Below are 13,041 nucleotides of genomic sequence, written 5' to 3'. Positions count from 1 at the left end.
TTGGTAGTTATTTTCAGGGCCTCGACTGGCCTTACGTTGTACACACATTACACTTGTTTTTCGGGTTGACCAAACACAACGAGTCGGCATCGTACAAACCTGGAAAGGGCTAGCTAACAAAACTCCAATCTGTGCTCCACCTCCAGACTCGAGTCAGTTTGTTGCGCCCTTCCTTGCCTTGTTGGACATTTGCTTCCTGTTATTCTACCTGAACCTGGCCTCTGACAGGTAAGTGTCCGCTGTGCATTGAAGCCAACTTCTGCTGGTGAGAAATGTGTTTATCTGGATAACTTGCCGTCTAGCTAGGCTTCTTAGTTAGCCGACTTGATCAGCTGGTTAGACAACATCATTAAATACTGTAGTTAGTTTACGACGTGGATGGTTAATGTTAGCTCGATGGCATCCAACGAGCTAACTTTAGTCAGAGAGGAATGTTTTGCTCTAACGTTTGTGAATTGGGGAATGATAACTAGCTACATGGCTAACTAGCTACATGGCTAACCGTTGATAAGCTTATGAAGCGAAGGTCTCCTTTTTAAACTTGTAAACAATTCAATGGCAGCTAACTGACAAGACAGATTGTCAAATGCTGGGAAGGACATGGCTAGCTAGTTAACGTTCGTCCAGCGATAAATGCTACAGCTAACGTCTGCTGTTTTACTAGCCAGATAGCTAACTAGCGAATCCTCTCCGAATGTAGACAGGTAGTTTTGATGTGACACTCCCTGGTGTGTTTTTTCCTCACTGTAAATCATGGCTGAGGCGATCAGAAACACAGCAGTAGCTTCACGACCAAATGTCAACCACTCCAGTCTGAACTGTGAACTGAATATAGCACTAGTTATGTCCTAAGTGTTGCTAGGTTTAATGTTTACAGTCAGCAAACAAGCAACTTGACAAATCTATTGTCGTTTCGGGTATTGTCTTTCTTGGTACGCCTGCATTCATTCCTGGCGGTTGCTGGCTTGTTTGTGGGCAGTGACGCGAGTCACATTCCTAATTTCTGTGTTGACATTGCGTTACATTCTTTCTCGGCCTTGACTATCTATGCCTGTTCGCCAGCATTGCACACTCCAGATGGTGACAAACTGTATTTAATGGAAAACAGCTCTAAATATCGATTTATTTTGTTAGACAATGGCATTTGTTAAACAATGACATCCTAAATGTAAGTTGGCAACAACTCCCCATCACACCCTTCCTACACATTAAGGTTGGAGGTGTTGGGAATGACAAAGCAAGAACACTTTTTTTCCCGTTAACAATGCATACCTTTTGCATTGATTTAACAACATTGCTTTCAAACACTTGGCTTTCTAGGAGTTTGAATGTACAGTAGGCTATATCACAACCAGTGATATAAGGTAGCTATCCACAGACCGTCCTCACATCTGCACTCAATGATTTGAAGTTTCGTCCATCACTCGACCAGTGATAGTTTAAATAAAACTGTATTTGTCACATGCGCCAAATACAACAGTGAAATGCTTACTTACAAGCCCTTAACCAACAATGCAGTTTTAACAATGCCAACAATACCAACAATGCAGGGGCACCGGTTAGTCGAGGTAATTGAGGTAGTATGTACATGTAGGTAGAGTTATTAAAGTGACTATTCATAGATAATAAACAGAGAGTAGCAGCAGTGTAAAAGGGGGAGGGAGGGGGGCAATACACATAGTCTGGGTAGCCATTTGATTAGCTGTTCAGGCTTGGGTGTAGAAGCTGTTTAGAAGCCTTTTGGACCTAGACTTGGCGCTCTGGTACTGCTTGCCGTGTGGTAGCAGAGAGAAGAGTCTACGACTAGGGTGGCTGGAGTCTGTGACAGTTTTCAGAGCTTTCCTCTGACATCGCCTGGTATAGAGGTCCTGGATGGCAGAAAGCTTGGCTCCAGTGATTTACTGGGCCGTACGCAATACCCTCTGTAGTGCCTTGCGATCAGAGGCCAAGCAGTTGCCATACCAGGCGGTGAAGCCTGGTATGGAGTTTAGCTACAAGGGTAAGTCGCGTCATAGTTTAGCTACAAGGGTAAGTCGCATCATAGTATAGCTACATGGGTCGGTAGCTACATGGGTCGGTAGCGTCATAGTATAGCTACATGGGTCGGTAGCGTCATAGTATAGCTACATGGGTCGGTAGCTACATGGGTCGGTAGCGTCATAGTATAGCTACATGGGTCGGTAGCGTCATAGTATATCTACATCTGTAGGTAGCGTCATAGTTTAGCAACAGTTGAAGACGGAAGTTTACATACACCTTAGCCAAATACATTTAAACTCAGTTTTTCACAATTTCTGACATTTAATCCTAGTAAAAAGACCCTGTCTTAGGTCAGTTAGGATCACCATTTTTATTTTAAGAATGTGAAATGTCAGAATGATATTAGAGTGATTTATTTCAGATCTTATTTCTTTCATCACATTCCCAGTGGGTCAGAAGTTTACATACACTCAATTAGTATTTTGTAGCATTGCCTTTAAATTGTTTAACTTGGGTCAAACGTTTTGGGTAGCCTTCCACAAGCTTCCCACAATAAGTTGGGTGAATTTTGGCCCATTCCTCCTGACAGAGCTGGTGTAACTGAGTCTCATTTGTAAGCCTCCTTGCTCGTACACTCTTTTTCAGTTCTGCACACAAATTTTCTATGGGATTGATGTCAGGGCGTTCTGATGGCCTCTCCAGTACCTTAACTTTGTTGTCCTTAAGCCATTTTGCAACCGCTTTGGAAGTATGCTTGGGGTCATTGTCCATTTGGAAGACCCATTTGCAACCAAGCTTTAACTTCCTGACTGCTGTCTTGAGATGTTGCTTCAATATATCCATATAATTTTCCTGCCTCATGATGCCATCTATTGTGTGAAGTGCACCAGTCCCTCCTGCAGCAAAGCACCCCCACAACATGATGCTGCCACCCTTGTGTTTCACGGTTAGAATGGTGTCCTTTGGCTTGCAAGCCCTCCCCCTTTTTCTTGCAAATATAACGATGGTCATTATGGCCAAACAGTTCTATTTGTGTTTCATCAGTCCAGAGAATATTTCTCCAAAAAGCACAATATGTGTCCCCATGTGCAGTTGCAAACCATAGTCTGGCTTTTTTTATGGCGGTTTTGGAGCAGTGGCTTCGTCCTCGCTGAGCGGCCTTTCAGGTTATGTCGATATAGGACTTGTTTTACTGTTGATATAGATCTTTTTGTACCTGTTTCCTCCAGTATCTTCACAAGGTCCTTTGCTGCTGTTCTGGGATTGATTTTCACTTTTCGCACCAAAGTACCTTCATCTCTAGGAGACAGAACGCGTCTCCTTCCTGAGCGGTATGACGGCTGCGTGGTCCCATGGTGTTTGTGCTTGCATACTATTGTTTGTACAGATGAATGTGGTACCTTCAGGTGTTGGGAAATTGCTCCCAAGGATGAACCAGACTTGTGGAGTTGTACAATTTTTTTGGCTGATTTCTTTAGATTTTTCCATGATGTCAAGCAAAGAAGCACTGCGTTTGAATTAGGCCTTGAAATGCATCCACATGTACACCTCCAATTGACTCAAACGATGTCAATTAGCCTATCAGAAGCTTCTAAAGCCATGATGTCATTTTCTGTAATTTTCCAATCGGTTTAAAGGTACAGTCAACTTAGTGTATGTAACTTCTGACCTACTGGAATTGTGATATAGTGAATAAAAGTTAACTAACCTGTCTGTAAACTATTATTGGAAAAATGAATTGTGTCATGCAGAAAGTAGATGTCCTGAACGACTTGCCAAAACTATAGTTTGTTAACAAGAAATTTGTGGAGTGGTTGAAAAACGAGTTTTAATGACTCCAACCTAAGTGTATTTTAACTTCCGACTTTAACTGCTCTTAGTTGAGCTTCGTGTGTAGGTAGTGTCTTAGTTAAGCTACGTGGGTAGGTAGCGCCATAGTTGAGCTACGTGGGTAGGTAGCGTCATAGTTGAGCTACGTGTGTGGGTAGGTAGCGTCTTAGTTGAGCTACGTGAGTGGGTAGGTAGCGTCTTAGTTGAGCTACGTGGGTGGGTAGATAGCGTCTTAGTTGAGCTACGTGGGTGGGTAGGTAACGTCTCAGTTGAGCTACGTGGGTGGGTAGGTAACGTCTCAGTTGAGCTACGTGGGTGGGTAGGTAGCGTCTCAGTTGAGCTACGTGGGTAGGAAGCGCCATAGTTGAGCTACGTGGGTAGGTAGCGTCATAGTTAAGCTACGTGGATAGGTAGCGTCTTAGTTGAGCTACGTGGGTAGGTAGCGTCTTAGTTGAGCTACGTGGGTAGGTAGCGTCTTAGTTGAGCTACGTGGGTAGGTAGCGTCTTAGTTGAGCTACGTGGGTAGGTAGCGTCTTAGTTGAGCTACGTGGATAGGTAGCGTCTTAGTTGAGCTACGTGGGTAGGTAGCGTCTTAGTTGAGCTACGTGGGTAGGTAGCGTCTTAGTTGAGCTACCTGGGTAGGTAGCGTCTTAGTTGAGCTACCTGGGTAGGTAGCGTCTTAGTTGAGCTACCTGGGTAGGTAGCGTCTTAGTTGAGCTACCTGGGTAGGTAGCGTCTTAGTTGAGCTACCTGGGTAGGTAGCGTCTTAGTTGAGCTACCTGGGTAGGTAGCGTCTTAGTTGAGCTACCTGGGTAGGTAGCGTAACAGCCTGTTAATGTTTGTGTTCTACTATGTGTTATAACAGCTTCAGGCCTGGTCACTGTTGCCACACTGACAGTACTGTAGTCTTTAGGATTTCTGCATCTCCCAGGAAAAAGCGATCAGAGAGGGAGTAATGTAAAGACTGTTCTCTCGGCCCGCCACACAGTACAGTCCACAGGATCAGTGTTGTTATCCTGACCTCCCCCAACCCGCTCTATACCAGCCGCCACCTGACATAACCCACCGTAGCAGCAGCCTCTGTCCCAGTAAAACACTGGCATGCTTAGAAACACCCTCTCAGCTAGCCAGTCCACCCCAGGACACATACAGTGACCCTGGGTACATTTTCAACAACCACCAACTCAGATTGTTCTGAAATTGTTTGTGGTTAGAAACAGATAAGATTAGCATTCCTTCAAAATGAATTTTGTTGACCTAAATAATAATAATCTCTGAGAAATAATGCTAATTGATTGCATCCAAATTGGCCATTTTAAATGATTTGTGTTCATTTAATATTCAATAAATATAGTACCTAACAACTGATTTTGGCTCACGAGTGGTGCTGCGGTCTAAGACATTGCATCTCAGTGGTAGAGGCGTTCGTTTGGTTCGTTTCCAGGCTGTTTCACAACCGGCCGTGATGCACAATTGGCCCAGGGTCGTCTGGGTTAGGGTTTGGCCAGGGTGTCATTGTAAATAAGATTTATTTTTTTCTTAACTGACTCTGCCTAGTTAAATAATAAATACATTTCAACCAAACTTTATTCTGACAGTGAGTTAGACGTGAGGAATCCAAAGGAATGGTAAAAAGCCAACCACGGCCCCATGCCAATCCCACCCCAACAACCAGAATCCAGTATCACTTCTCAGTAAATAGTATCAGTGTCTGATAAGTAGTATGTAATGTGAATTTGGTGATGTTTTTCCACCCTGTTCATTTAAATGAATCATTGATACGGCTGTAATGGTACATGTAGCGAACCGTTTGGTACTGGGACCTCGGTTCTGTCCGCACTGTGAACCCCACCTACATGTACAGATTACCTCAACTAGCCTGTACCCCTGCACACTGACTCGGTACCGAGTATATAGCCTCGTTATTCTTATTGTGATACTTTTTATTATTACTTGTTATTTTAGCCTACTTGGTAAATATTTTCTTCTTCTTGAGCTGCACTGTTGGTTAATTAAGGGCTTGTAAGTAAAGCATTTCACTGTTGGTTAATTAAGGGCTTGTAAGTAAAGCATTTCACTGTTGGTTAATTAAGGGCTTGTAAGTAAAGCATTTCACTGTTGGTTAATTAAGGGCTTGTAAGTAAAGCATTTCACTGTTGGTTAATTAAGGGCTTGTAAGTAAGCATTTCACTGTTGGTTAATTAAGGGCTTGTAAGTAAAGCATTTCACTGTTGGTTAATTAAGGGCTTGTAAGTAAGCATTTCACTGTTGGTTAATTAAGGGCTTGTAAGTAAGCATTTCACTGTTGGTTAATTAAGGGCTTGTAAGTAAAGCATTTCACTGTTGGTTAATTAAGGGCTTGTAAGTAAAGCATTTCACTGTTGGTTAATTAAGGGCTTGTAAGTAAAGCATTTCACTGTTGGTTAATTAAGGGCTTGTAAGTAAAGCATTTCACTGTTGGTTAATTAAGGGCTTGTAAGTAAGCATTTCACTGTTGGTTAATTAAGGGCTTGTAAGTAAAGCATTTCACTGTTGGTTAATTAAGGGCTTGTAAGTAAAGCATTTCACTGTTGGTTAATTAAGGGCTTGTAAGTAAAGCATTTCACTGTTGGTTAATTAAGGGCTTGTAAGTAAAGCATTTCACTGTTGGTTAATTAAGGGCTTGTAAGTAAGCATTTCACTGTTGGTTAATTAAGGGCTTGTAAGTAAAGCATTTCACTGTTGGTTAATTAAGGGCTTGTAAGTAAGCATTTCACTGTTGGTTAATTAAGGGCTTGTAAGTAAAGCATTTCACTGTTGGTTAATTAAGGGCTTGTAAGTAAGCATTTCACTGTTGGTTAATTAAGGGCTTGTAAGTAAAGCATTTCACTGTTGGTTAATTAAGGGCTTGTAAGTAAGCATTTCACTGTTGGTTAATTAAGGGCTTGTAAGTAAAGCATTTCACTGTTGGTTAATTAAGGGCTTGTAAGTAAGCATTTCACTGTTGGTTAATTAAGGGCTTGTAAGTCAGCATTTCACTGTTGGTTAATTAAGGGCTTGTAAGTCAGCATTTCACTGTTGGTTAATTAAGGGCTTGTAAGTAAGCATTTCACTGTTGGTTAATTAAGGGCTTGTAAGTAAAGCATTTCACTGTTGGTTAATTAAGGGCTTGTAAGTCAGCATTTCACTGTTGGTTAATTAAGGGCTTGTAAGTAAGCATTTCACTGTTGGTTAATTAAGGGCTTGTAAGTAAAGCATTTCACTGTTGGTTAATTAAGGGCTTGTAAGTAAGCATTTCACTGTTGGTTAATTAAGGGCTTGTAAGTAAGCATTTCACTGTTGGTTAATTAAGGGCTTGTAAGTAAAGCATTTCACTGTTGGTTAATTAAGGGCTTGTAAGTAAGCATTTCACTGTTGGTTAATTAAGGGCTTGTAAGTAAAGCATTTCACTGTTGGTTAATTAAGGGCTTGTAAGTAAGCATTTCACTGTTGGTTAATTAAGGGCTTGTAAGTAAGCATTTCACTGTTGGTTAATTAAGGGCTTGTAAGTAAGCATTTCACTGTTGGTTAATTAAGGGCTTGTAAGTAAGCATTTCACTGTTGGTTAATTAAGGGCTTGTAAGTAAGCATTTCAATGCTGGTTAAGGGCTTGTAAGTAAGCATTTCACTGTTGGTTAAGGGCTTGTAAGTAAGCATTTCACTGTTGGTTAAGGGCTTGTAAGTAAAGCATTTCACTGTCAAGTCTACACTTGTTGTATTTGGCGAATGTTGCAAATAAAGTTTGATTTGAATGAATACATAAAAAATATAGATTTAAAAAAATGGAAACACCAGGCCAATAGGCTATGCCAAGGCTGCGTTGTATGCCATTGCCTTGTGAGTAAATCTGAGCTGAAAATACAAATCCGTTACCAAATTCGTTCAGCCATTTCACAATTTATTCTGTTTTTATTTAAACGTTTTTATCATTTGTGTACTTTTTGACGTTTGACTGGATTGTTTGGAGCTAGTAACATACGCATTTCAGAGGTCTCCCGAGTGGCGCAGCGGTCTAAGGAATGCAGTGCAAGCTGCGTTACTACATATCCTGGTTTGATACTGGGCTGTGTCGCAGCCGGCCACGACCGGGAGACCCATGACGCGACGCACAATTGGACCAGCGTTGTCCTGGTTAGGGGAGGGTTAGGCCGTCCCGGGATGTCCCATCGCGCTCTAGCGACTCCTGTGGCGGGCTGGGCACATGCTCGCTGACACGGTCGACCAGTTGTACGGTGTTTCCTCCGACACATTGGTGCGTCTGGCTTCCGGGTTAACCTGTTGCGTCGACCAAACCCGGATCCGGGATTCTATTTACAGACCTAAGCTCATTACCATAACGCAACGTTAACTATTCATGAAAATCGCAAATGAAATGAAATAAATATGCCATCTCTCAAGCTTAGCCTTTTGTAAACAACACTGTCATCTCAGATTTTCAAAATATGCTTCTCAACCATAGGAAAACAATCATTTGTGTAAAAGTGGCTAGCTAGCGTAGCATTTAGCGTTAGCATTAGCGTTAGCATCCAGCACGCAAGATTTCAACAAAAACATAAAAGCCTTCAAATAAAATAATTTACCTTTGAAGAACTTCGGATGTTTTCAATGAGGAGACTCTCAGTTAGATAGCAGATGCTCAGTTTTTCCCAAAAAGATTCTTTGTGTTTTAGAAATAGCTCCGTTTTGTACATCACATTTGGCTACCAAAAAAAAAACGAAAATTCAGTCCTCAAAACGTGAACTTTTTTCCAAATTAACTCCATAATATCGACAGAAAACATGGCAAACGTTGTTTAGAATCAATCCTCAAGGTGTTTTTCACATATCTCTTCAATGATATATCGTTCGTGGAAGCATGGTTTCTCCCCTCAATCAAATGGAAAAGTACAAGCAGCTGGCGTTTGCGCACCGAATTCCACGCAGGACACCAGGCGGACACTTGGAAAATGTAGCCTCTTATGGTCAATCTTCCAATGATATGCCTACAAATACGTCACAATGCTGCAAACACCTTGGGGAAACGACAGAAAGTGTAGGCTCATTCCTTGCGCAATCACAGCCATATAAGGAGACAATGGAAAACAGAGCTTCAGAGATTCTGCTCATTTCCTGCTTGACGCATCATCTTGGTTTCGCCTGTAGAATGAGTTCTGGGGCACTTACAGACAATATCTTTGCAGATTCTGAAACTTCAGAGTGTTTTCTTTCCAAAACGGTCAATAATATGCATAGTCGAGCATCTTTTCGTGACAAAATATTGCGCTTAAAACGGGAACGTTTTTTTATCCAAAAATGAAATGGCACCCCTAGAGATCCAAGAGGTTAAGTGGGCTGTGTGTCAAGAAGCAGTGCGGCTTGGTTGGGATGTGTTTCGGAGGATGAGCGGCTCTCGACCTTCGCCTCTCCAGAGTCTGTAGGGGAGTTGCAACGATGAGACAAGATTGTAACTACCAATTTGGATTCCATGAAATTGGGGATAAATAACAAGAAACAAAAGCATTTCACTGCACCCTATTTAACGTTGCTAAACTGTGTACAACCAATAAACTTTGATTTGACTAGTGATGTGGTAGCATAGTGAGAGTTAGGCTAAACACTGGCTTTATCCTAATGACAGAGGAGCGTGTGTGTGTGTGTGTGAGAGAAGGGCTAAATCCTCGTACGTTTGTCTCTCTACTGTGACTGTGTCCATGGACTGTGTTTTATGCACTGATTCAGGACAGAACTGCTGTGTTTGGTTGACAGCGTTTGCTCCCTACTTTCTCGGTTCACGGGGTGTGAATCATATAGTATGTTGATTGGTCAGTTGTCTTTTTACTCTCTGGGTTCATGCTGTACACACTATAAAACCTATTGTTCTACTTAGTAAATAGTTGCCTCAGTTTTCTATGAGCTTTTTGAATTTCCAACATGAGCATTTAAAAAAAAAAAAAGTGTAATATATCAACCTTTTTAGTGTTTTACAAGCACTAATATATTAGGTACAGCATCATTATTTTTGTTGTTGCTTGGATCCAACTTCCATTTGATCAATTCAAGAAGGGTTATTATACATTTAGATTGACCTGATTAGTTACTTTCAGTGAACTTGTCTTAATGTTGAACATTTTCCGTTTCAACCCCCTTTAGCAGGGATTGATGAGCACGGTGCTCATTCCACTAGCAGTAACTGGGCTTAGAACTGTAAGCATTGCCTCTGTCATTGAAAGTGGTGCGCATGACCTTAGTGATGGTGGGAATGGGTCGTCTCAACGTTGAACGTCAATCTGTCCGACGGTTTTGATATGACTTCATCGTGATCCATAGCACCTCATACCACAACAAACTGCCTAACTAATGTGTAAATATACTTTTCTTTCTTCAAATAGATCCTATTTTTTATTTTTTTTACGCGATGGCAGAAATATTGTTTCATATTTACCATATACTAAATAATATATGTCTGAAATTTTGATTTTTACAATGGACCATTATCATGCACCTGTCTGGAAAGAGGGTCAGGGGGAAAAATACATGACCATCTATGCTCTTAAATAGTGAATGGAGGACGCTTTTCCCGTGGTTCATTTTCATGCCAGCCAGATTGTTTATATTTACAACAGGAGTATAACCTGTGTGCTTAATATTAGGAAAGTTGAAAAATAAATCTAATGGGCCTAACCTATAGAAAGATCTCTTTTTAATCAAGGCTGTCACTCTGTTCTCGCGCAATTGCAAAGCCTATGGAAATGTTGCGCAACATGAGCTCATGGGCTCTCATGATGTGTTTTTTGATAAGATTTTCGATTGCATTTGCATTGACGTCAGAATGATTAGAGGGACAATAGAGTGCTGAGTACCAGGCCGTTAGCAAGTTTGGTAGGCTACTAATGACCATCAGCAGCATCAGAGCTTGAAGAAGACTAGTTACCGTGACTATGTGGTCATGTGGAATTTGACTGCCTTCATGACTCATGGCTGGCGGTAATACGGTCAGTGTAACAGCCCCTGTAGTGTGTATGGCCCAGTACATCTCTGGGCCTGAGTTCCCTGCCATCCAGGACCTCTATACCAGGCGGTGTGAGAGGATAGCCCTAAAAATTGTCATAGACTCCAGCCACTCAAGTCATAGACGGTTCTCTCCTACCGCACGACAAGCGTGGAACCAACAGAATCCTGAACGGCTTCTAACCCCTAGCCAAAAAGACAACCAAATAGCTACCCAGATGAACTATTTAGCAAACTATTTAACAATCTGCATTGACCCTTTTTGCCCTAATATTTTGACTCATCACATAAGCTGCTGTTACTATTTATTATCTATCAAGTTGCCTAGTCACTTTATTCCTACATACACCATCGTTCAAAAGATTGGGGTCACTTTAGAAATGTCCTTGTTTTTGAAAGAAAAGCACATTTTTGTCCATTTGAAATAACATCAAATTGATCAGAAATACAGTGTAGACATTGTTAATGTTGTAAATGACTATTGTAGTTGGAAACGGTTGAGGACTTGTGAGGCATCTGTTTCCCAAACTAGACACTCTAATGTACTTGTCCTCTTGCTCAGTTGTGCACCGGGGCCTCCCACTCTTTCTATTCTGGTTAGAGCCAGTTTGCACTGTTCTGTGAAGGGAGTAGTACATAGTGTTGTACAAGATCTTCAGTGTCTTGACAATTTATCGCATGGAATAGCCTTCATTTCTCAGAACAAGAATAGACTGACGAGTTTCAGAAGTAACTTCTTTTGTTTCTGGCCATTTTGAGCCTGTAATCGAACACACAAATGCTGATGCTCCAGATACTCAACTAGTCTAAAGAAGGACAGTTTTATTGCTTCTTTAATCAGAACAACTGTTTTCAGCTGTGCTAACATAATTGCAAAAGGTTTTAAAAATGATCCATTAGCCTGTTAAAATAACAAACTTTGATTAGCTAACACAACATGTCATTGGAACACAGGAGTGATGGTTGCTGATAATGGGCCTCTGTACGCCTATGTAGATATTCCATTAAAAATTAGACGTATCCAGCTACAATAGTCATTTACAACATTAACACTGTCTACACTGTATATCTGATTAATTTGATGTTTGTGTGTGAATTCAATTTAAGAGCTTTATTGGCATGGGAAACATGTTTACATTGCCAAAGCTAGTGAAATAGATAATAAACAAATAACACTCACAGAAGTTCCATAAAGAATAAAGACAAAATCTCTCTCTCTCTCTCCTCTCTCTCTCACGCTCCTCTCTTTTTAAATTTTTTCTTCTTTCTTATATATCCCTAACCCATAATGGTGTGTGCTTTATTGAGAGCTCTGCTGTGTTGATTTGCACATCAGAGGCTAATGTTTCAGTCCCAGAAGAAATCCGTGCACACACACTTATCAATACAGTCAATGAAACACACACCACTCATCAATACGTGACTTAATGACGCACACACACACACACTGAATCCCTCACTGCACTCTGACCCCACTTCTCTCTCTCATTAAGGCAATAGCCTAGTTTAAACCTGTATGTTAAATCAATGATCAATCCACTTGATGTTTGTGCGTCTGCTCGCCCAGGCCAGTAGTTTAAAGATCTACACGATGTTAAATCGATGATCAATCCACATGATGTTTGTTCGTCTGCTCGCCCAGGTCAGTAGTTTAAAGATCCACATGATGTTTGTGCGTCTGCTCGCCCAGGTCAGTAGTTTAAAGATCCACATGATGTTTGTGCGTCTGCTCGCCCAGGCCAGTAGTGTCCAGTAAATTTACCAGGTGTAATTTAATGTAGTGAGTTTAGAACAATTTAATGACCAACTCATCAATCTACCACAACTTTCCCCTAGCCTCGCAGTCGTTTTGATTCGAGAAAATTAAATGACATTTTACTGCATAAGACCACTCCCATTTATTTATTTGATTTATTTAACCTTTATTTAACCAGGAAGGGCTCAGAGAGCGCCCTGGCCAAGATGGGCAGCACCAAGTCATTACAAAAAAATGACAGACCGACAACATGAAAAACTACAAGTAATCCAGTAAAAACCACTGAAATCACAAGGGTATAAAACAGCAAATTAAAAACATTGACAGGTCAGGGAATCGGCCTCAAAATCCTTCATCAGTGATTTAAAAACACCAATCGGGACAAATTCTTCCAATTTAAAAGTATTTTTTTAAGGTGTTCCAAAGACGATGGCGCAGAGTACATAAAAGCCCTTTTACCAAATTCAGTT

General features: G+C 41.1%; 1 protein-coding gene across 2 annotated transcripts in view; it reads left to right on the top strand.

The window, feature by feature from the left end:
• The window catches only part of LOC139388041 (serine/threonine-protein kinase TAO1-like), a 52,221-nt gene that overhangs the window by 297 nt on the left and 38,883 nt on the right, over positions 1-13,041 (top strand). The window contains exons 1-2 of one of the 2 annotated variants that reach the window (XM_071134539.1): positions 1-3; positions 147-228. The exon at positions 1-3 is cut by the window's left edge and continues 297 nt beyond it. The gene's annotated coding sequence lies outside the window, so the exon portion shown is untranslated. Of the gene's footprint in view, positions 4-146; positions 266-13,041 lie in introns of those variants that run through there. The other variant, XM_071134540.1, reaches the window with a different exon arrangement.

Source organism: Oncorhynchus clarkii, chromosome 29, assembly GCF_045791955.1.
Source record: "Oncorhynchus clarkii lewisi isolate Uvic-CL-2024 chromosome 29, UVic_Ocla_1.0, whole genome shotgun sequence".
Taxonomy (NCBI): Eukaryota; Metazoa; Chordata; class Actinopteri; order Salmoniformes; family Salmonidae; genus Oncorhynchus; species Oncorhynchus clarkii.
Note: the sequence above shows the minus strand (reverse complement) of the source record. Positions and strands in the feature narration are given on the sequence as shown.